The sequence below is a fragment of the Microcebus murinus genome, chromosome 2, assembly GCF_040939455.1.
Source record: "Microcebus murinus isolate Inina chromosome 2, M.murinus_Inina_mat1.0, whole genome shotgun sequence".
Taxonomy (NCBI): Eukaryota; Metazoa; Chordata; class Mammalia; order Primates; family Cheirogaleidae; genus Microcebus; species Microcebus murinus.
Window position 1 is genome coordinate 105559031 of NC_134105.1, and position 24450 is coordinate 105583480.

Here is a 24450-nt window from a genome sequence, read left to right on the forward strand (position 1 = left end):
AGATTCTGTCCTATACATTCTTTTCAGGTTCCCACCTGGAACAAACCTAACAGTCACTGTGATTATTTCTTCAATGAGCCAATAAATGTTTCTTCGGTAAAGGTGTTCTTATTAGACTAGTCCCAATGTAATATTTGGAGGTTGATGATATTTTAAAGTGTCAAGTGGTATTTCTTTTCTTTTTCAAGAAATATTAATGCAGTAATATTTTGAAAATTATTAATAGTTTTTTCTGTTTGGCTTTTCTGAATACATTGAGTTCATGACCTTTAGTTAGTAGGCTTGAGCCAAACGTGCCCAAGAGAGATTAGAGTTTGACATAAAGGAATGGAAAGAGGAGGAACAAAAATGTTCAGCTTCTGGCATGCAAAATAGGAAAACAGGATGTTAGAAGAAGTCAAAATGCAGGAGAAAATGAGTGAGAGAGAGAGAGAGAGAGAGAGAGAGAGAGAGAGAGAGAGAGAGAGAGAGAGAGACATCTATGTTGGCCTGAGGTCGTTGTGGTACAGAGAGGAAGGAAAGAAGGGGCACCAGCAGTGGTAGAAGCCAGCTGAGGATCACTCGCCCCTGGAAGGCCTAGTCCATGTGTGAACTGGGGAGGGTAGACTGGGGAGGGGTGTGCAGTAGACAGTAGTGTGGGGTGTCATTTTCCATAGTCCATGAGGTGGAAAACCTGGAAAAAATGCTCTTCTTCTATTGAACCTGGCTTGAGCCTCGAACTGGCCACTGTCCTCAGGGGCCAGGCTCTCAGTTTTCAGAGAAGTCATGGTGGGCACCTGGATCTTCTACTTGAACTTGTCCTGGAGGCTGACCCAGGTTGGACACTGGACCCCCTGTGGACTGTGTAATCTGACTCAGGGACAAAGCCCCAGGGGAGCTCCTCTAGCTCGGCTCCTGGAGCTGCTCCTGGCTTCTTGGTCACACAACAAAAGACAGAACCTCCTTGGATCCCCTTCAGAGGGACGTGGGCTCCAGAATCCTCAACTCCAGAGCCCTGTGCCCCAGAACTCTCAGCCACAGCACGATAGACACCTGAGGCATCGGAAACAGGAAATGCGAGTGTTTTTTAATTGAGAACAAGTGAGAGTGACACAGAACCATCTTTTTAACCTGGAATCCATCCCCTCAATCCCATTGATTCTAGGAAGGTAAATCAGTATAATAAAATTGAAGTAGACCTGTGTTCAAATTTAAAATGTAAGCCACAGTTTGCTCTCCTGCAAAATGGGGGTGGCAATTGCGTGCTTCACAGTGTTGCTGCTCCTCAGACAAAGTCCCGAGCACCTAGTGCAGTGTCTGGTGCATGGGAAGAGCCAGATCCATGTTTTCTGCTTCTGGGGAGCAGTGCCCTAAACAGTCCCAACTGGGCTGCCCCCCCCCCCATTGGCTCCATGCTGCAGAGTTGTGACCGTGAACTGCACCAGGCCCTCCTCCTGAGCCCAGACCTGCCCCTCAGCCGCCAGTCAGACCAGAGCAGAACCAGGGGAAGGTACTGTAGAAGCTGACCTCCTCTCTCCTTTCAACACGTGTCAGATTTACTTTGGTTTGCCGATGCTGGCAGTGTAGCCAGCTTACTGCTTCAGTTCCATTTTCCTTGTATCTGGCCTACTTCTCTCTATCTTAACTTAAATCCTGCTATTCCTTGCCCTCACTGGGGGCAGAGAATTGTGCATTTCTCGGCTTCAAGACCAGCACCCTGTCAGATAGCTTCTTCCTACTTATTAATTAATGCACTCGATCAAGTACCTACCCAGGGCGCACCAGGGAGTAAGATGTGATCTGTGCCCTAGGGAATCCTATTCCCATGGATTGGGAGAGATTCCATATAGAGCAGCCTCATTACAAGGCTGAATGCCACAAAAGCTATGTCCATCCTTAAAACGATACAAGACAGTTCAAAGGAAGGAGAAGCCACGTCTTGCTGGTGGAATCAGCAAAGGGTTCTTGGAGGAAGTGTCCTGTGGACTGCTTCTCTAGGCTGAAGCATCCCTCTCCCTTCAGCTCCCCTTGAGGTGACCCAAGGGAGTCACCTTCAGGACCTGCCTCACTGGCATCAGTGCAGTGCCTGTTTCTACCCTGGGCCATGCAGGGAAGCTTCCTCCCAAGCTCAAGGCCCCCCCCCATCTCCTCCTGCCCCCATCCCACTCCTTCCTCTGCTCATCCAGTCCCACAAGCATTATGTTGGGGAAGTGTTTGGTTAAGAAGACCACGTGAGTGAGGGCAGTTAAGGAGGGGGAACCAGATAGAGAGACCCGGAAATGTGGCTGGAGGCCAGCGATGCTGGGAGAGAGTCAGCCAGCGGACTTTCCATGCTGTCAAAATGCCAGGGACTTTTTAGAAAAAGTCTGATCTCGATGTACCTGTCTGCAGCAGCAGCAATGTCTGTCTGTGTGTGTGTGTGTGTGTGCGCGTGTGTGTGTGTCTGTAACAGATAAGAGAGAATGATGATGTAGAGTTCAGTGAGATGGAGAGCCCAGGAAAAGACATATCTGAGAGAAGACCATGAGAATGTCATCCTCTAGGAATTTACAACTTTATAACAAAGGCTCTGGACTTTTTAAAGACATGCAATATGTGATCATACCTATTTTATTTGAATCCCAAATGGCAGGACACTCAAGCTGAGGAGCTGGGTTACATATATTTATTGAATATTTACTCTATCCAGGAGCTTTACATGCATTCTTTCAACTAATCCACAATATACATTAAATGGAATCCGCAAAATAGCCCTATTGACTTGTCTTTATATTCACCTTACAGATGATATATACCAAGGCTTGGTTGTATTCTCTGAAGTTTATGTGTTGAAATCTAATTCCCAGTGCAACAGTGTTGGGAGGGGTGCCTAATGGGAGGTATTAGGTCACGAGGGCTCCCCCAGTTACAAATGGGCCTGAGGCTACAAGATCAATTTCTTGCTCTTTCTCACATGTGGTCTCTTGCCCTTCTGCCTTCTACCATCACTGAAGCAGCAATAAGGCCCTCATCAGATGTGGACCCTCATTCTTGGACTTCCAAGCCTCTAGAACTCTGAGCCAAATCAAATTTTGTTCATTATAAATTATACAGCCTCAAGTATTCTGTTGTGGCAGCACAAAACACACTAAGACAATATAATACCCTGCATGTCCAGAGAGATATCAGTTGTCCAAGCGCACCCCTATGGTAAGTGGCAAGGTGCTGATAAGCTGTCAACGTCATCCCAGCCGTGGACAGGCCCCAGGAGGGAAAGGAGAGCATAGATTCTGAGACACTCAAGACAGGATTGTGAGAGAACTTGAGGAAGGACAGCATGGCTGTTTCCTGATGTGGGAGGGAGCTGCAGCCCTGGGTGGAGGGCTAGGTGCTTAGGTAGAGGAATGGTTGGAGTAGAAGCCCTGGGTTATGGTCTTCTCCCTGACCTTCTAGGCTGGAAGATGGAGAAGAGCTGCCAGCCCAGCCAGTGAAGTTGTCGCAGGACAGCCCCAGAGCTGGGCTGGGGAGAGGAGCAGAGAGCAGTAGGTGCAGACTTACAGCTATCTGGCTTTTGATGTCCATCCTTTCCTCCTTCCTCTCTCCTCTATAACCCAACTATGTGCAAGTAAAAAAATTATCGTTATTATTTTTTTGAGACATAGTCTCCCTCTGTTGCCCAGGCTAGAGAGCCGTGGTGTCATCGTAGCTAACTGCAACCTCCAAATCCTGGGCTTAAACGATCCTCCTGCCTCAACCTCCTGAGTAGCTGGGACTACTGGAACACACCATGGCTGGCTAATTTTTGTATTTTTTGTGGAAACGGGGTCTTGCTCTTGCTAAGGCTAATCTTGAACTCCTGGTGTCAAAAAATTCTCCCACCCTGGCAGCCCAAAGTGCTAGGATTATAGACATGAGCCACCATGCATGGCAAAATTTATATTTTTCAATTAAATAACTAAAACTTTAGAAAATAATAAAGCTTTATTGGTGGGTGGTTTTGATGGGTCATTAGAGAAGAGTACAAAATTACAGAACAACTTTCGCTATAAATAGAAAAAAATTAAGAATCAATGTAAATGTGAAAATATAAGGTGTGAAAATGATAGCATAAGGAAATTTAAGGAAAACTGAAAATTCCCTTTCATAAAACAGCAATAGTATCTAATAACTTTGTAGAGAAAGTTTTCAAAAGTCTGAAAATTAACCAATGACTTGCAGTAAACTGAAGGACAGAGCACTCTGTGGTGTTCTAACTTTCCCCAGTCACAGCTCTGCTCCACAGCTCCACCGCAGCTTTCAAAAATAACAGCCTGACTTCATGACAAAAGCCAGCAGTCTGGCATCCACCTGAGGGAGTAGAACGGGGCTGGAGCTCTTTTCAAAGGCTCAATGAACTGTCATTATTTGACGTGTGTTACGGTACCTTGGAGGACCCCACTTCTAAGCATTAGTGTATTTGACCTGACTCAGAGCTCTCCTACTTCCAATAGCCTTTTACCTATGGGACGTTTGTTGAAAGAAATTGGAGGCAATTGTTTAAACTGTGGCTGCCCGAAACAGTGAATAAATGTTGATGCAAACTATAGACCAGCCAAAAAGCTTAAAAGGAAAAGCTAGGGAATGAGATGTCCAGAGGGGCTTTGGAAGTTCTGACATATTCCCAGAAATCTAGAAGGTCATGTGTGTACATGGGGTTGTGTGCATTTCTAGGGCTGTACAGCTGTGCAGGAAAAATCTGAGAAGACCCTAACCACTTGTCTCTGGCTGACCTTGAGGCTATGCACAAGCAGGAAGTGAAGGCTAAGGCAGAGTAGTCAACTGCCTGGCTGAGTGATGAAATCATGCCCCAGCATACACACAGAGCTCCCCAGCAATGACGGGGAGACTTGTGGTTTCCAGTCATGTGTATTAAAGGGTTTTATGGTGCCAAAGGAGCAGTCTGGCTGCCTCCTTTGGCTTTTAGGAGGCAATCTTTCACTCTTTGGAATGTCATGCCTAACAGAATAGTCTTTGTTTGCCAGGAGAACTTTGGGTCACTGGTAGCATTGAGTTAAGTATGGTCTTGCCAAACCAGAAAGACTAAAAATTGTGATTTAAGGTGGGAGTTTGGATCATGCAGTGTCAGTTGACCTCTCCTTGCCATGTACATCCCATTTGGCTTTTATAACTACTACATATAGGCGCAAGTTTTCAGTTCTCAATCCTGATCATGTGTCAGAATGAACTTTTGACATTTAAAAAAAATATTGAGATAGCTAATTTGGGGTATCTGTTTTTAAAAGCTCAGCAGGTTGTCTAATGAACAGCTAGGGGTGTGAGTGATTCCTGGGGATTGCCCATTGGGATCCTTGAGACCAAATTTTCCACTTAGCTCTCCTATGTAGATAGATCCAGAGATGTTGAGATGTGGTTTTAATAAAGACCCTGAAGGGGTCATTTCAACACAATAGAAAGTCAAAGTCGGAATAAATACTTCCACTGGTTTCTAAGATGGCAATCTTCCTTTTGGTGTAAATGTGGCTTAATCTTTCTGAAGCACAGTTGTGATCATATCACTGCAGTGATCTTTCTTTCTCATAAGAGAATCTGATGATCAAAAGAGACAGATCCCAGAAGATAACCACTGCTGACTGTTATATGTATCAACTTCTAGACTTCCTTTATGCCTACAAATACATATGTGAATATATATTTATATTGTCAGGATAATACTATAATACTGTTCCAGAACTTGCAATTTCATGGACACCTTCCCAGTTAAATATGTAAAGATATAATTTATCCTTTTTATTACTTAAACTGTATTTCAGCATGTGGATAGACTACAATTGATTTAACCAGTATAACCTGGTGGTGAAGAGCTTGGCCTTTAGAATCTGACTACAGGGTCTATATCCCAGCTCGGCCACTTATTACTATGAGTCATGGGCAAGTTCATTAATTTATCATTTTTGTAGTTTCCCAGGAATAGCCACAGTATGTGAATACTAGGGTTTGCAGCTTACTCTCTGAGTCTTCATTGGCCCACTTGTCTTTAAAGGATAACCCAGACTAAATGCACTTGCTTCACACCCCTGCAATAAGTGCTGTGGATCAAAGTAGAGTGGGAAGGAAGGAAGAGGGCACAGGAAGGAGGTTGTATAGTTTTAAATACAGTGGTCAGGATTGACCTCACTGAGAAAATGAAACTTTTTTAAAGACCTAAAGAAAATCAGGAAATGAGACATGGGGTTACTTGGAGGAAGAGAATTGCAGCAGAAGCAAAGGCTCTGAGGCCATGGCATGCCTCATCTGTTGAAGGAAGCCAAGGTTGCTAGAGTGGAATAAGGGCTGAGAGGAATGCAGGGGACCTGGTGAGATGGTTCAGGGCCTTAGGTAAAGTGGGAGCCATGGTGGGAATCCTGAACTAAGGAGTGACATGATGTAACTCACACTTTGTAAGGATCACTCTGGATGCCATTTTGAGACTAGACTTAAGGGGGTAAGAACAGAGGCTGGGAGACCATGAGGGTACTGCAGTAATGCAGGAGAGCAATGATGGGTATATTGGACGAGGGGATTGGAGAGAGGTAGTTATGTTATAAATATATACATTATATAAATTTGTACATGAATATATACACTGAATGAAAATATGTCCATATTTGCTGATAGTAATAGAATGTTGGATAATGAGAAAAGAATTAAATTAAGGATGACACTAGTGTTTTGTGGCTGGCACAAGTGGAAGACAGAGGTGACACTTATTGGGATAGGGATACTGTATGGGAAGCATGCTTAGAAGGTTGGAATTTAGACACATCAAGCTGGAGATGTCTGTCAGACAACCAAGAGTAGATGTCAGGTAAAGAGTTGGATCTTTACAACCTTGAGTCCAATGAAGGGATTGGGGTTGGAAACCTCAGAGCAGCCGATGTATTTAAAACCATGAGATGGTTCAACATCTGTATTCATTTTCTGTTGCTGTCACAATAAATTATCACAAACAATAGCTTAATACAACACATATTCATTGACTTACAGTTCTAGAAGTCAGAAGTCCAGTGTGAGTCTAGTTCGATTACTCTCAAGGTGTCCTAGGCTACTTTCTGGAGGCTCTAGGGGAGAATCCATTTCCTTCTCATTCAGGTTGTTGCCAGTTCTTTGCAGTTGTAAGACCGATGTCCTCGTTTTCATGCTGGTGGTAAAGAGAGGGGCTTTGCCAGCTTCTCGAGGTCACCACATCTCCTTGGCTTGTGGTCCCCTTGCTCCATCTTCAAGATCAGCAATGGTGGTTTAAGTACTTTTCACATGCTACATATCTCCCTGTACTCATTACTTCTGCTTCTTCTCTCACATTTTAGGATTTGTGTAATTAGATTGGGCATACTCAGGTACTCCAGAATAATCTCATCTCATAGTCTAACCTTTATCACATCTGTAAAGTCCCTTTTGCAATGTAAGGTAGTCATCTGGTCAAGAAGTTAGTAAATGGTGTAGATAGGTACAAGAGGTGGTCCGGGTGGTCTTGCTCAGAACCCTTGGACATTCCAGAAAGAAGAAGTTAGAGGGATGAGAAAGAAACTGGTAAAGGAATCTAAGAACCATCCTCAGAGTAGACGAAAGAGCGGTGAGTAGTGAATACAAGGCGAAGACAGATTTTCAAGGAAGGATATGTCACTTGTTGGTGAGATGTCACAGAAGATGAGGACTGACTGCTGGATTTAATGACATTTGGTAACCTGAACAAGAGCAGCTACCATAGAGCAGTGAGACTAATGTATGGCAGGAGAGATTTCAACACAGAAAAGGATTTCTCTAACGAAGGTATGCAAATGGTCAATACACACATGAAAAGATATTCAACATCATTAATCATTAGGAAAATGTAAATTAAAGCACAATGAGAAATCACCTCATACCAACCTGGGCGGTTATAATGTAAAAAATGAATACTAATTAGTGATGGAGAAGATGTGGAGTAATCATCCTCATGCATTGCTGGTGGGAATATAAAATTGGTGCAGCTCATGTGGAAAGTAGTCTGAGTTCCTCAGAAACTTGCCTGGGCTAAGAAATGGCCAGAGAGATGACAAAACATTATTTCTGGGTGTGTCTTTGAGGATGTTTCTGGAAAAGATCGGCATCGGAATTGATGGACGGAGAAAGGCAGATGGCCATCCCCAATGTTGAGGGTGTCATCTAGTCTGTGAGGGCCTGAGTAGAACAAGAAGATGGTGCAAGGGTGAATCTGCTGTCTCTGCTTGAGCTGAGTCATCTTCTCCCACCCTCAGGTGTCAGCACTTACAGGGCTTTGGTTCTCTGGCTTTCAGATTCAGACCAGGACTTGCACCATCATCCCCCTGGTTCTCAGGTCTTCAGACTTGGATGGAATTACCCAACTGGCTTTCTTGGTTCTCCAGATTGTGGGACTCCTCAGCCTCCATAACTGTGTATGCTTATAATAAATCCTCTCTTACATGTATCTGTATATATCTTATTTTGTAAAAAAAAAAAAAAAAAAAAAAAGAATGGAAAAACAAACACCACATGTACTCACCAGCAAACTGGTATTAAAAGATTAACACCTAAGTGGACATATAGGAGTAACATTTATTGGGTGTCGGGCAGGTGGGAGGGGGGTGGAGGGGATGGTATATACAAACACAACGAGTAAGATGTGCAGCATTTGGGAATGGACACGCTTGAAGCTCTCACTCCAGTGGGGAGGGGAGGCATGGGCAATATATGTAACCTTAACACTTGTAATCCCATAAAACGCTAAAATAAGTAAATAAAAAAACAGGATCTGCATCTCTCACCACTCACAAAAATTAATTCAAGATGGCTAACAGACTTAAATCTAAGATGTAATACCACGTGAATTCTAGAAGAAAATGTTGGAGAAACTATTGTAGGTATCAGCCTAGGCAAAGTATTTTTGAAGAAAACCCCAAGGGCCATCATAGCAACAAGAAAAAGAAGTAAATGGTACTTGTTTAACTTAAAAAGCTTCTGCACAGCCAAGGAGACAATGAACAGAGCAAACTGAAAACTTCCAGTGTTAGAGGAAATAATGGCATGTTATACATCTGATAAAGGGCATTAATCAGAATCTACAAAGGACTCAAGCAAATCTTTAGGAAAAAAATCAAACAGCCCCATTAAAAGGTGGACTGAAGACATGAACAGAAGCTTTTCAAAAGAAGATAGACTAATGGCCAATAAACATAAGCCAAAATGCTCAATGTCACTAATTATGAGAGAAATGCAAATCAAAACCACAATGAGATATCACCTAACCACAGTGAGAATGGTTTTTGTCCAAAAGTCCCAAAACGATAGATGCTGGCATGGATGCAAAGAGAAAGGAACGCTTCCACACTGTTGGTGGTACTGCAAGCTAGTACAACGTCTATGGAAAAGAGTATGGAGAGTCCTCAAAGAAGTAACAGTAGACCTACCATTTGGTCCTGCAGAATCACTACTGGGTTTTACCTAAATGAAAAAAAAAGTCATTTTATCAAAAAGAGATTTGCACTAGAATGTTTATTGCAGCACAATTCACAATCGTAAAGAGGTGGTATGAAGCCAAGTGTCCATCAATTCATGATTGGATTAATAAAATGTATATGTATAGCATGGACTACTACTCAGTCCTAAAAATGCACTAATATCTTTTGCAACAATCTGGGAGGAATTGGAGATCGTTGTCCTAAGTGAAATATGGCAAGAATGAACAAACAAACAGCACATATACTTACTAGTCAATTGAACCTAAGTGATCAGCAATGATGTGCACAGATCGAAGTAAAACTCAATGGAAATCAAGCATGTGGGAGGGGGTAGGAGGAGATATTTGAAATCATACCTAATGTGTACAGTGTACACCATCTGGGTAATGGGCACACTAATAACTTTGACTTAAGCAGCAATCCATGTAACAAAAACTTTTGTATCCCTGTAATATCCTCAAATAAAATAGAAAAAGATTAAAAGCTTATGAAATAGATTAAAAACTATGAATTCTCTTGGGGATGAAACATTCTTGCTATAGTAATACCTTTTTGTAGATTTTTAAATAAACCACTTGTGTTAGAAATGACAGCTAGAAAAATAAAAATTTATTAGCATAACAAAAAGCCCTCTAAACTAATTAGTATATGTGGAATGTACCTCAACATAAATGCCATATATGACAGGAGCACAGCCAACATCATATTCAATGGTAAAAAGTCAAATGGTTTTCTCTAAGATCAGAAACAACACAAGTATTCCCTCTTTCATCGTCTCCATTTTACATAATACTGGAAACCCTAGCCAAAACAATTAGGCAAAGAAAGGAAATTAAAAGTATTTAAATAAAAAAGAAAGAAGTTAAATTATGTCTGTTTGCTGATGACAGGACCCTATATATAGGAAGCCCCAAAGGCTCCACCAAAAATCTCTTAACTAATAAATGAATTCAGTAAAGTTGCAGGATATGATATTAACATACAAAAATCAGTGGCATTACTAAACACTAACAATGAACTATACACCACCAGTTAAGGAAATAATTCCATTTTCAGTAACACCAAAAAATAAAATATGTAGGAATAAATTTAACCAAAATGAGGAAAGATCTATACACTGAAATCCATGAAATATTGATGAAAAATTTGAAGATGACATAAATAAATGGCAAGATATCATGTGATCATGCATTAGAAAATTAATATTGTTAAAATTCCCATACTAGTCAAAGCCATTTACAGATTCTAAGGAATCCCTATCAAAATTTCCATGGGATTTTCAAGAAATAGAAAGTAAATCTTAACATTTTTATGGAATTACATCCATTTATATGGAATTACAAAGACACCAAATAGCCAAAGAAATTTTGAACAAAAGGAAGAAAGCTACAGACATCAGACATCATTGTTTTAAAGTATATGAAAAAACTCTAGTAATAAAAACTGTATTGTATTGGCATATACAGAGCCCAGAAATAAGCACATGTCTGTCAGGTCAACTTGTTTTTGAGAAAAGCACGAAGAATATAAAATGGTTAGAAGATAGTCTCTTCAATAAGTGGTGTTCAAACAATGTGATATCCACATGCAAAAGAATGAATGGAACTCATCTTACATCATATAAAATTTAAGTTAAAATGAATTAAAGAAGTAAATGTAATATGTGAAGCCATAAAACTCCTGGAAGAAAAGAGGGGACAAGCTCCTTGACATTGATCTTTGTAATAATTTTTAGGATATGACAGCAAAAGCACAGGCATTAAAAACAAAAACAAACAACTGGGATTATAGTCAACTATAAAACTTCTGCATAGCAAAGGAAATTATCAACAGAGGGAATAGACAACTAATGGATTTGGAGAAAATATTAATATTTGTGAACCACTGGATAAGTGGTTAATATCCAAAAAAGAAATGAAACTCATATAATTCAGTAGCCCAAAACAAAAATAATAATTTTAAAATGGGCAAAGTCCCTGAATAGACATTTTTTCAAAGAAGATATTCAGATGGCTAATTTTGATTTCATGTGAGAAATTTCAGACCTTGGAATTCATGGACCGCCTTTTGAAGTGACTTCCCCATTACTAGGTTGAAAAGGGGGAAATCAACCCATCCTTGAAAGTCTGCTGTCTGGGAATCTGCAGAACAGTTTTGGGGAGAGGACAGACTGGACCTCAGGTGACTTGCTTGAGGCCACACAGTGTGATGGGAGACCAGATGTGACGTCGGGAAATGAGTCCTGACCTGCCTGTCAGGAATCCAGACCTAGTCCTTTGATTACCTGGGTGACCTTCTACAGGCCACATACCACCCCCCACCAGGACTCTGGTTTCACATTGATTAAGAGGGGTTAATACACAGTGACCTGACTACCTTTAGTCATGGGGCCAGCCTACCATCCCCTCTTAGGGGTGTTCTGCCTGGGAAGCCACGGGAGAAGCCTTCGCTTGGACTAGAAGGTGGCACTGCCCAATGGTTAGGGAGATGGTGCATATTCCAACGGGAATGGGAGGTGGAGTTCTTCAATGTTGGTGGCTGCCCAGGTTTGGAGAGAAGAGACCAGGTTTGGAACCTCAGTAGGTGGTGGTGAGTGTGAGCCAGCTGAGGCTGCAACAGAGGGAGTGTGTACTTCTCTGTCCCACTCTCTGAGACAGCAGGATCAGGGCTGGTAAAAGCTTAGGGGAAAGTCATGGTTGATTCCAGCCAAGAGCTTGTCAGTTTCTGTGGGGGTCTGGCTTTGCCTTGAGTGTATGGAGAGGTTGACTGATATAAGTGGCAGTGAGGGGCCATAGTGCAGCCCACAGAAGGTAAATGCTAATATTTGCACAGAGACTGTGAGCAGTAAACACTCTCCACAAAGAGCTTTTATGATTTGCACACAGCTTCTTATTTAGGCAACTGTGGACAATTTTGATATATGAGAAAAGGTCTTTAACTTCTTAAATGGACTGCAAAAGAAAAACAAATCAGAAATTATGGAAGTGAAATACTCATTCAAGAAATTACAAAACACAGTGGAAAGCCTTAAGAATAGGCTCGATCCGGCAGAAGAAAGAATTTCAGAGCTTGGACAGAACACCTATGAGCTAAACAAATAAGTCAAAGAGAAAGAACAGAGAAAAAGAGGAATGAGCAAAGCCTCCAAGAAATGTCGAGTTATGTAAAGTGGCAAACAGAATAATCATAGGCATCCCTAAGGACAAAGAAGCAAATACACAGGGGTTGGATAATTTATTTGAGGGAATAATTGAGGAAAATTTTTCCTGACCTAGTTAGAAATCTAGATATCCAGGTACAAGAAGACCACAGGACTCCAGGAAGCTTCATCATGAAAAGGCAATCGTCATGTCACATAGTCACTAGGCTGGCCAAAGTAAACCCAAGTGATGCACTCCTACGAGCCGCAAGGTAAAAACAGCAGGTAATCTACAAAGGCATCCTATCAAGCTAACTGCAGACTTCTCAACTGAAACCTTACAAGCAAGAAGGGACTGAGGACCCAAGCAATCAGTGATGGAATTTGTGAAGACCAGACCTGACCTGTGGGAAGTACTCAGACAGTCATTATACACTGATTGGTGCAATAGACACCTACCTGTGTAAAATCATTCAAAAGCAAAGGTACAGAACCCAGATTCCACAATGGTTCAAGAGGTAAAACAAAGCAATAAGGTTCTCCCCAATATGATGAGCAGAAATACACCCCGTCCCACTTATTAATTCTTTCAATAAATATGAATGGCTTGAACGGTGAAGAGACAAAGGGACAAAGTGAAGAGACAAAGGTTGGCTGAGTGGATAAAAATACTCAAGCCAATTGTCCTTTTATGTCCAGGAATGCATCTAACACACAAGGATTCATTGAGACTCAAGGTGAAAGGATAGTAAACAATATTCCATGCAAATGGAAACTAAAAGAGAGTTGGTGTAGCTGTTCTCATATCAGATAACATAGATGCCAAACCCACAAAATTAAAGAAAGAGAAAGATGGTCAGTATACAGTAGTGAAGGGAACAATTCAACATTAAGACTTAGCAATCCTAGATATTTATGCACCTAACAAAGGAGCACTCAGGTATGTAAAGCAAATCCTACTTGATCTAAACAACAGGATAAATAGCAATGCCGTAACAGCCAGGGACTTTAACAGCCCAAGACACAACTTGACGGATCTTCCAACAGAAAATAGGCAAAGAAATAATAGACTTAAACACAACTATAGAACAAATGGGGATAACAGACATCCACAGAACAACCTACCCCCAAAATACTTTATATACATTCTTCTTATCAGCTCATCGAACTTTCTCTAAAATTGATCACATCCTAGGCCACAAAACAGGTCTCAAGAAATTAAACAATATAGAAATTATACCATATATCTTCTCAGATTTCATTGGAATAAAATTAGAATTCAACTCAAACAGAAATGCTCATCTCTACAGAAAATCATGGAAATGAAACAACCCATTCCTGAATGATAGTGTGTTCAGGGAGGAGATAAAGATGGAAACCATGACATCTTCAAACTGAATGATAATGAGGGCTCACATTATCAAACTCTGTGGGATGCAGCAAAAGGATTCCTGAGAGGAAAACTTATAGCCTTAAATGCCCACATTGAAAAGACAGAAAGATCACAAATCGATAATCTTATGAATCATCTCAAGGAACGGGAAAAGGACGAGCTAAACAATCCTAAACCCAGCAGAAGAAAAGCAATAACCAAAATGAGAAACAGTACTAAAGGGTTTGGACAGAGGAAAGACACCAAACTCGGGAGGTGCCCACGCCGGTTTGCTGTAAGAGATTGGCTTTTTGGCGAGCAGGGTAGCCTGAGTCAAAGGTGTGAACCCAGGTAAGCAGATAAGCATCAGAGGAGGGCATGTGTGAGAGCACCGTGCTTGCTGTGACCACAGGAACAGGGGCCTGTCAACGTGATGTCAGGCGTGTCACAGTGTGAAGTTGTACATTTCTCTGCAATTACTGAATGAGTGCGCAGAGCATCTACAAAAGAGCTGAATGGCTCTTACTCTAGATTGATGGGCTGTCTCCCCAGTAGTCACTTGCTAGTCCTGCCCTTGGAGTGCGAAAGTTGTGTAAGCTGGTTTCTTCCCCCTTCATTGTTTCCCCTGCAGCTGACCAGGCTCGAAGGCAGCGCCATGGGGCCCTGCTCAGAGCACAACCCGCCTTGCTGTGCCTCCAGTCTCCTGGGGTTCATCAGCCTCCTCCTCAGTGAGTAGCCCGGGGTCCCTGGGAAGGAGAAACAACTGAGTGGAGCTGAGATAGTTAGGCCATGACCCCTGGGAGGGCTATTTCGGTTCTGTTGTTTCTGAGGAACAGAAAAGAGGAAAATGCTGTGTTATAATTTGCAAATGCAGCATATTAGGTTAGAGCACATGGTAAACAGAAAAAATGAAATGGCCTTTTGGTGGTCTTCAGGTTGGATCACTGAGCTTGGGCTGCCTTGGCTGCATTAACGGGACTATAGCCTGGGAGCACAGGCCACTTCTGCTACATTAGCCAGAAATCAGAAGGGAGTTGGAACTGCCTGGAAAGAGGGATACAGAGAGATAAAATAGCTTCCTCCTGGGGATAAAGGGTTGAAAGATTGTACTGCTGGCCTGGAACTCAGTGGTGTCCTGACAGTCTCTGCACTGTCCTGTGGAGGAGGGGGCAGAACTGGAACCCGTGTCTGAGCTGCAAGAAGCTCCTCTGGTCTGGGCTGCTTGAGCTCCACTGGAGAGGAGAGTGGAGGGGCACCCCTCTGCTTGGGGCTCAGCTCCAGGCAGATCATCTCAGAGGAGAGGCCCTTGGAAGTCTCAGGTTTATCTTAAAAGTGCTTGTGTAATTGGCATTAGTTTCCATCTGAAAATGTTAAAAAGCATTTTCCATCTCAGGTACAATGAGTCCTACAGACTATGCCCTTTCTCACCCCTGTGGGTGGCCTCTCCTCCACCCTGAAATGCTGCTCAGGCTCTGGAGACCTCAGATGAAACCATGTCCATCACTGCCCTGTACTGGGGAAAAAGCCTGGGAAAAAAGAGGAGGTGCCCAACAATTGAGAGTGATTGAAGACTTTGAGAGTATATGTACCATGGAGTATTATGCGGGCCTAAAAATGCAAATGTCCCCCTTTCTGGGAGGAATTTTCAGTTTCCAGGAAGTAAAATTCATGAATCTCCATCAGGAAGATTCAGGAAACTAAATGCAATGAGATCTTTGTTTTATACAAGGAAAGCAGCCTCCAAAATTTAAGGGTGTCTATGCACCCACATGTTTCTAAGAATATGCTAAAGATGTGGAAGAACCAGTGGATTGCCATCCTGGGCTAGAGGAGGCCATGAAATCGGGGAGGGAAAATGGAGAGGAAGGAAGTAGAATGACCTGATCTAGGCTGTCTGTCATACTCATTGCTTTATGAAATATCATATGATTATGCAAATAATAACATTAAATAAAAGCTAATGAAAAAATAAGTTCTAGTAAATATGAATTTTTGTGAAAGCTTTTATTGTTAATATTTTTGTTTTAGTATTTCAGCACTGATTGAACCGCAGGGAAGTATGTGAAATCTAATGGATTAGAAAGCACTTGTAAAACAGGACTTCTGGAAGCAAAGATGAGCTTTGCCATAGCACTGGGTTAGATCCTGTTTAAATCAGTAACTTTCTGTCGACAGCAAAATGTAGGCTTTCTTCACTTCCACCATATTGTTAACTTGGAGAAATATGTCTGATTGTATAACGTTTTCTCTGTAGGCACTGGACTGGAGGAATACTAGAGAAACAAAGAAAAAGAAAGAAAAAATGGAAGGAACAAAGAAAGGGAGGGAAGAAGGAAATAAATAGGGAAAAAAAGAAAGAAAGGACTTAGAATTTTTTAGTTTAGGGATAGGCAGTCTGTGTCCAGATAACGAAAGTGATTCTCTGGAGGTCACACAGCAAGTGGGGAGGAGTGAATTTGGTTTTCCTGTCAGGCCTGCCCTCCCTGGTAGTCAATGGCACAGACCCTAGCAGTGGAGTTTGGACAGAGCCCGTCCTCAGAAGGAACATCTCCCAGAAACTACACTGTAGTAATTCATGGATCTCCACAGTTGGATGCATTTCTTCTTTGGTTTTGGTTTGTCCCCTGCTCAAGTTCAGCCTTGCCTTGGAGAGGGATGGGTGGAGAAGGAGTGATGCTGTGGGAGGTATTAAAGAATTTGTCCTTATCATTCTTAGACCCCTGAACCCTTCCTGGATGTGTGCTTGGAAGGGGACATGGAAATGGCAGGTGAGGCCTGAGGGTGGCTCAGCACACACTGCACTTTTGCAGAGACGCAGATAGCACCAGTGAGGGTGGCCTCCACTGTGGGGACTGGTCAGCCTGACCCTGACAGCATTTCCTGAGCGCCCACCCAGTGCCTGCTGGCGGGGAGCTGGAGAAGAAAGGGTCCGAATGTGGCTGCAGGGACGTGTCCTCAGACCTCCTGCCGAAGGACACCTCACCCCTCCGAAGTGTGTGAGAAAGTGGGGTGCAGACCACACTCAGGAAGGCAGCTGCAGCTGGGCTTTTAGAGGCAGCTAGTAAAAGCCTCAGCCAGACCTTTTCAGTTCCTGTCTGTTTAGCAGAAAATACTAGTTTATTTCTCGATCACCCTTCTTTCAATGCTGGCAGGGGGAAAGACTAACACTGTTTTCACCAGAATTGTGTGTGAAAATGCCTTCGGAAGGTTTCCCCTTTGGAAAATGAAATCCTGCCCCAGCCAATCCAGTTGTCCTGTCTTACCCCTGGAAAGGACGGCTGTTATTTTGGGCCCTACATTAAATGGAGCACCTATGTTTGGTGTCCATTACCCAAGAATTATATATTTAAACGTGTTATTAGCTATGAAAAACATTGCTGACTGAGACATTAAAGGACACTTGTATTTCGCTCATGAATTAACAAACAAGAGACATTTGTTTTCTCACAGTTCTGGGGGCTATTGGATCAAGGTTCCAGCCAATTCAATTGCTGGTGGGGCTCTCTGCCTGGTTAGCAGAAACCTGCCTCCTATCCGTGTCCTCACGTGACCTTTCCTCAGTGTGTGTGCATGGGGAGGGCTGGCTCGCTTGCTCTTTGGTGACTCTTCTTATAAGTACATTAATGCTATTGGATTGGGCCCCACCCTTGTGACCTCACGTACCCTCCCTTCATTAGAGGCCGCATCTCCAAGTAAAGCCACGCTGGGGTTAAAACTGCAACATGTGAATTAGGGGGCAACACAGATATTCAGTCCATAACAAGGGGAATCCTTCCTCCCCCTTCCCAGCTTCTGGTGTTTGCTGGCAGTCTGTGCCGTTCCCTGTCTTGCAGCTGCGTCGGTCCATCCTCAACTGCCCGTGCCTCCTCCCTGTGTCTCTTCCCATCGGCTTCCCTCCGTGCATGTCGGCGTCTGCTTGTAAGTTTCCCCTTTTTATAAGGACGCCTGTCACATTGGAGTAGGCCGCAGCCTGATGACCTCGCCTTAACTTGACTCTATCTGCAAAGACTCTATTTCCAAAGAATGTCACCTTCTGAGGTTCTGGGTTTAGGACTTCAATGTATCTTTTCTGAGGAACACAATTCAATCCATAACAGCCCCCCTTCCTGCAAGACATGACCCCTGACTGGGGAACCCTAGAGTTTGGTAAATATGTCTGTGAGCTGGCCTCACACGCATCCTGGGGAGCAGGGCTGGCAACTAAATTCGTGATGGTGTGTTTCTGCTTCTTTATTAATATATATTGTCACATGAATCTTTCAATAAACAAAAATAACCATACTGGAAAAAAGTCATCAAAAAATATCTGCAAGTAGTTATGAAAATAATAGTGTGATTGGGTCTCATTGGGGAGGAAGGAGAAACGAGACCTGTAGGGTTTTTAGACTCTGAAAAGTGCCCCAACAGTTTTGCTTTATTCTGTTCCTTACAAGCAGGTGACTAGGTGCAGCCACACTCCAGGGGAGGGATTACACATTGACGTGCACAGGACGGAGAGATCTTTGGGGGAAGTGTTAGAGCTGCCTTCTACATTTATGCACTTAGCATGTGCCGGAAAATGTACTCGGTTCTTCTGATCTATGGTTTCACTTAATTCATGTTATCATTTTTGGATGGTAAGGAAACTGACAAATAGGCAGTTAAGCCTGTTTAATTTTATACTCCACGAGAACCAGGCTTGATCCCAGAATTACTTCCAATTCATTATACTAGCCTACCTTCCTAGAAAGAAGAATTTTGGATGGATTTGATTAAGAAGAGAAGTTCCATGGCTCTCTTATTTGTTCTTGATGGGAAAACACTCCCGTTTCCGATTCCGATGTCCAGGTGTCTGCCGTGCAGTGGCTGAGAGTTCTGGGGCACAGAGCTCTGCGGTTAAGGACTCCGGAGCCCACATTCCTCTGAAGGGGATCCGAGGAGGTTCTGTCTTGTTTGATGTGACCCAGAAGACAGGAGCAGTTCTGGAAACTGAGCTGGATGAGCTCTGCTGGAGCTTTACCCCGGAGTCAGACTACAGAGTCATGTTTCGAATGCAGAGAGGCATCCATTCTCCAACCTGGTTCAGCCTCCAGGACAAACTCAAGCAGAGGGTCCAGGTGCCCAACTTGGCCTCCATGAAGATTTCGAACCTGATCCTTGAGGACAGTGGGCATTACCGAGCTCAAGCCAGGTTAACGGAAGGAAGAGAAGTTTTGCAGTTTTTCCACCTTACTGTCTATGGTGAGTGACACCCCTCCCTCCAGCCCATGGCTTACCTCCTCCTTTGTCACATTGGCCCCATGTTCCAGGGTTCCATTCAGACACAGCCTTCACACTCTACTGCCTCCCCTGAAATAGGGAAAGTGCAGTCACCAGATATGGAGTCCAGAGCTGAGATTGATACCAGGGAGAAAATCACTTCGGTGTTCTGGGAAAGACAATGGAAATTGGTGAAATAGAAATCGTTCCAATAACATTAATCATCCTTTCCAGGATTAATGTTACTTAATTTCTATAGTAGTTTTCAGAACTACTAATTAGAACAAATTACAGTGATTTAGTAGCTTGAATTTGCAGAAATGTATTATGTCAGCATGCTGTAGGTCTGAAGTCTGACAGAGCTTGCACTGGGCTAAAATCAAGGTGTTGGCAGGCTTGTCCTTTCTGGAGACTCCAGTAGAGAATCCATGTTCTTGTCTTGTTCACCTGCTGGGTGCTATCTGCCTCCCTTGGCCATGGCCACCTTCCTCCATGTTCAAAGCCAGCAATGGTGGGGGTGAGTCCTTTTCAACCTCTCGCACCTTGTCTCTGTCCTTCTTTCACTTCTAAGGGTCTTTGTGATTCCATTGGACCCATCCGGCTAATCCAGAATAATCTCCCCATTTCAATGTTAGCTGATTAGCAATCTTAATTCTATCTGTTACTTTAATTCCCCTTGCCATGTAGTCCAGGTTGCCAGGACTACAATGTGGAAATAACCGGGGTCACTATTCTGTCTCTCACAATTGGAAGTCCACACATATCGAGTCTTCCCAGGCTCCTCCCCTCTCACCCCAGACTGAGAATAACTCAGGACTCAGCTAACCCATCTCTCTAAGCCTTCTAGTTGTAGACCGTTTACACTGCTTAGCACAGCTGTTTATCCACGACTTTCTTTTTCTAGAGTTCCTCTCTGCATAGGGAAATAACCTGCTATGGAGAGAGCGTGTTTGTAGTGTTAGGTCCCATGTGCTTTCTAAGACAGGCTTACACATCTGACTCTTCTCTTCTTGTCTGTACCTCAAGTTCAGTGGCATGTTCTAAACACACTTGGAGATGTTCCTTGTCGCTGCCACTGCATCTCCCACCAATGTGTGTACTCTTGGGAGCATGGGCTGTGTCTGGCCTCCCAGAGCTGGCCTGAATTCCTGCCCCAGAGGGCCGTGCAGTCCCAGGCTGCAGTCCCATCATCCCAGCTGGAGATGCTGGGAAGGACCCTGGGCCAGGACAAGCCCATCTGCCCCAGATTTCTTCCTCCTCCAAGAGGAGTCCAATTTTTAGGAATTATGGGCCTTGAATAGATGGAGTCCAGTCTTGTTTCCTTTGGGAGATTTTTCTGACTAGTTTAATCTAGTAACACTTCACAGGGCTGACTCAGGGGCTTCCCTTCTTATTGTCATCTGCTCAGTGTTTAGCTGAAGACAAACTCTGTGTTATCTGTAAAACACACCCCCTTTCCCTATAGGGTGCATGCCATGGCATCTGTGAGAAAATGATTACAATGTATGGTGTGTAATGTTCTCTACAAACAAGCCTCCTTTCTTTTGTCCCCTCCTGCCTCAGATCCCGTGCCCCATCCGCACATCCTGGCTCTGTCACCATCCATCGCAGCAGGCTGGTGCAACGTCACCTTGGAGTGCAGGGCCCCAGGGGCCACAAGGGACCTGAACGTGACCTGGGAGAGCAGGGGCCTCCCTCTGGAGCTGGGGCAGAGAGGGACACCAGGACCAGCCCTTGATTCCTGGACCCTGGCTGCAAGCCTACCCCTGAGTCAGCCCAATGCCAGCTTCACCTGTGTGGTCAGCAATCCCATGGACCAGAAATCTGTCACCAGAGATGTTGGGGACATCTGTGCCCAAGGTGAGTGGGAAGGGGGACCTGGAGTTCAGGCAGCATGGGGGCCTGCGGGTCTGGGCATTTCTCCCTGCCATGTGTGTTCGCATCATTGTCCATCTAGTCACCTACTCAGAAGCCTGGGAGTCCCAGTAACCTCACTTCTGCCTTTGATCATGTCTCCAATCCATGCCCTCCTCTGCCAACCACCCACCATGTCCCTGCTGGTCCAGGCTGCAGCCTTCCCATGGCTCTCCCTCCTCATTTGTCCTCGAACACTCGTCCAGAGTGGGCTATGGGGAAAGCAGATGGGATTGTGTCATTGTCTGTGTCATCTGTGGGAACCTGATTCCAGCCACCCCCTGTAGGATTTGGATCTTAGATATTCCTCCACCCACATTGCTGGCCTCACCCACTGGCTTCACACCAAAGCGCTGGCTGTAGCTCCCTGAACGTGTCCTGCCATTGCAAGATTATGAGCTTCTGGACATGCTGTGTCCTCTCCCATGAGCTGACCTGAGTCCCATGTGCTTCCCTTCCTGTCTTACTGCTGCTGAAGGATTCCCCTGAGGCGGGCAGTCTTCGTGGGGTGACTGGGTAGTTGCACAGGTCCCCACACTTAAAGGTCTTGGTTTAAAATTCTGCTGTTAACCAGTTTGAACAAGGGCTCCCCGTGTTCATTTTGCACAGGGCCTGCAAGTGATGTAGCCTGTCCTGCCCTCAGGCACCACATCCTTAGGGAGCTGTCCGTGGCCTCCCCACACTGAGCAGTGAAGATAGATTTGTGTCTTTGTCTCCTCTGTAGACTGGACAACCCTGAGGGCAAGGCCATGTTGTTATCTTTTGAATCCCCTTGCCAAGCCAGCGTCTGGCAAAGTTTGCTCACAGCCAGAGTTCCTGGAATGAATGAATGACCGGAAGCCTGTGTGCAGCCCTGTCTTCCCTAACTCCGGGAGCAGCTGGAGGGTCTGGTGTGTCAGTGCCACTCAAACTGCCTGTGACCTTCTCCGTTGACCCCATCCTGAGTCTCAGCTAACACTTAGCATGGCCACAAGGCCCTCTGGGCACAGACTCCTACCTCCTCTGACTCTCCTCCCTGCCTGCCCCTGCTCTGCCACAGTGGGGGTGCTGGCGACTCCCAAGGCTGGCGTTTGACACAGCCATTCCCTGAACATGGTGCTCCTCATTCCTGCAGTGATCCCCTCTGTCCCACATGGATGGGACATGGCTAGACTGCTGCCAGACATGCTAAGGGCTACTGTGGTTTTGATGTTGACCCTGGGACTTATATCATACCTTTGGAAGACATGTGGCAAAAAGAAGAAGAAGACGGAAACAGAACGAGGCAGGTTGCACTTCTCCTTCCCGGCCCCCATGCCTCCCCTCCTCCACTAGAACTTGGTCCCCTTTCTCCTGACTGTGGCTGCCAGGGAGACTCTTGCAGATGGGATGATGGGTGTGGCTATGGCTTTGGTGCTCATGGCAGTGGGAGGGTTACAGGTCTCCAGGGTACAGATTTAAAGATTGTATGTGTGTGGCTCAGGTGTCCACTTGCAGGAGGACCAGAGAGTTGAGGATGGTGGCATCCACTATGAAGAGCTCATAGAACAGGAGTCTCAGCTGGGTAAGAATAATGCTGGAGCCACTGGCCATCCAGGCTACTTCCAGGTCCCTCACTGCCCAGGCCTGGGCTTCCAAATCCAGGCATCTGCTCTCTGACCCAGCTGCCAGTTCATGTGTTTCTCGACAATCAACACCATTTACTAACAAAGATTTGTAATTGGTGTCAATGCAATGCTTTGCACTTTGGAAATTTTATAAAAAGAGCATGTCAGTGGGCACTGGCTCTGCAGGTCCCTCTCAGGCCACTTTATCCCTCAGCTGCTCCAGGACCCCTCTGTCTTTCATTCCAGGGCCTTGGTGAACTACATGTGGAAGAAAAGGGGCCTATGGCTACCGTCTACAGTGATGTCTGTAACTCAGGCCGGGCCATGAATATCATTTAATAGGAGGAAGCAGGAGGATCGGCACCACCGGGACACGTGTGCTCTGAGCCTGAAGCCTGCAGACACCTGCCTCTGCCAGCTGCAGCTCAGCTCCAGCTGCCTCTGGTCTATCTTAGCCTGACTTTGTGGCCATAAGCTCTATGGGTACTCATGGCCTGGTTACGTTCTGAGACCTCCCAAAAATGTCCTCACAATCAGGATTCTCACCCCTGCCAGGTAAGGGCTCTTGGTCTGTCATTCAGAGGGATTCTGACTCTTCTTCAAAACCTTCCCAAGGGGACCCTGTCTGATTGTGTAGGGAGCAAATCCCTATCACTTCTGCTGTGTCGCTCGTGTGTGTAATTCTGAGAACAGAAGGCTAGATGTGGGAGCTGTGCAGACGTGTTGACTATGCTGCAGAGGAGGAGTCAGGACCCGGGATTGACCAGCTGAGTTGGGGTCAAAGGAGGCAGAATGAGTGGGTGGAAGCCTGCAAAGGGATTGGCCTAAGGCTTCCTTTGCGGATCTCACGTGGACCTCCTTTGGTGTGTTGAGCAGTGTGTTGGTGTGTGTTGGTGTGCATGTGCACGTTGTGGGGAGTGTGCAGGGCACAGTATGCAAGTCCACCAAGGACGCCTTCCTTTTCTCCTTTGCTAAGCTGGACCTGAGCCTCAGCCTTCGCCCGTGGACCCAAACTTATCTTCCTGTGGAGTGGAAAGAAAAATTCCTATGATCTCAAGCCCTTCCCAGCCTTCTGTTTCTCAGAGAATGACCCTTAGGGGCAAAAGTTGGGGATTGTCTTAGGAAAACAGCCTCAGGTCTTCCCCTGGCCTGGCGTAGGGGCAGTTGGTAGCAAGAACGATGTGCAGTGTCCCCCAGCCCCTTGGTGTGATCAGGGGGGAGGCTCTGACCGTGAAGCTAGTGGGAAGGTCTGACTCAGTGTGTCCAGCCTCTGCTTATACCGACCCTCAGGCCCCTGTAGTCACGCTGTCTCTGTACCCTACATCAGTCTCTTCCTCTCTCACCTGCATCCCTGTCCCTGAGATGATGGTTACTCTCCCTGTTCCTCACCCTCACCTGTGCCTGTTGAATCAGCCATCCTGCCCAAAGCTTCCTTCCAAGATATTGTTCATGGAGGCTGTCTGAATCCTGAAGGTTGGAAACGGTCTGTCCCAAATCTGATCTTTCTGAACACCTGGAATATTATGTAAGGCAGCTGACACAATCTACCCTGGATTGGAGCCATGAATCTTCTGCAGGGCTCCTTCCGGAGGGTGTTGGGGCCATGGGAGAAGAGAGCCAAGGAGACAAGCACCCTTTATGTGTTGAGGGGTCTGGGCTGCCCTCCTCCCATTCCATGCAGGCTCAGCAGAAGGGGACACCGCACAGAAGCTGATGGCAGTCTCTCTCTTGTGGCTCCTCTTGGAGGCA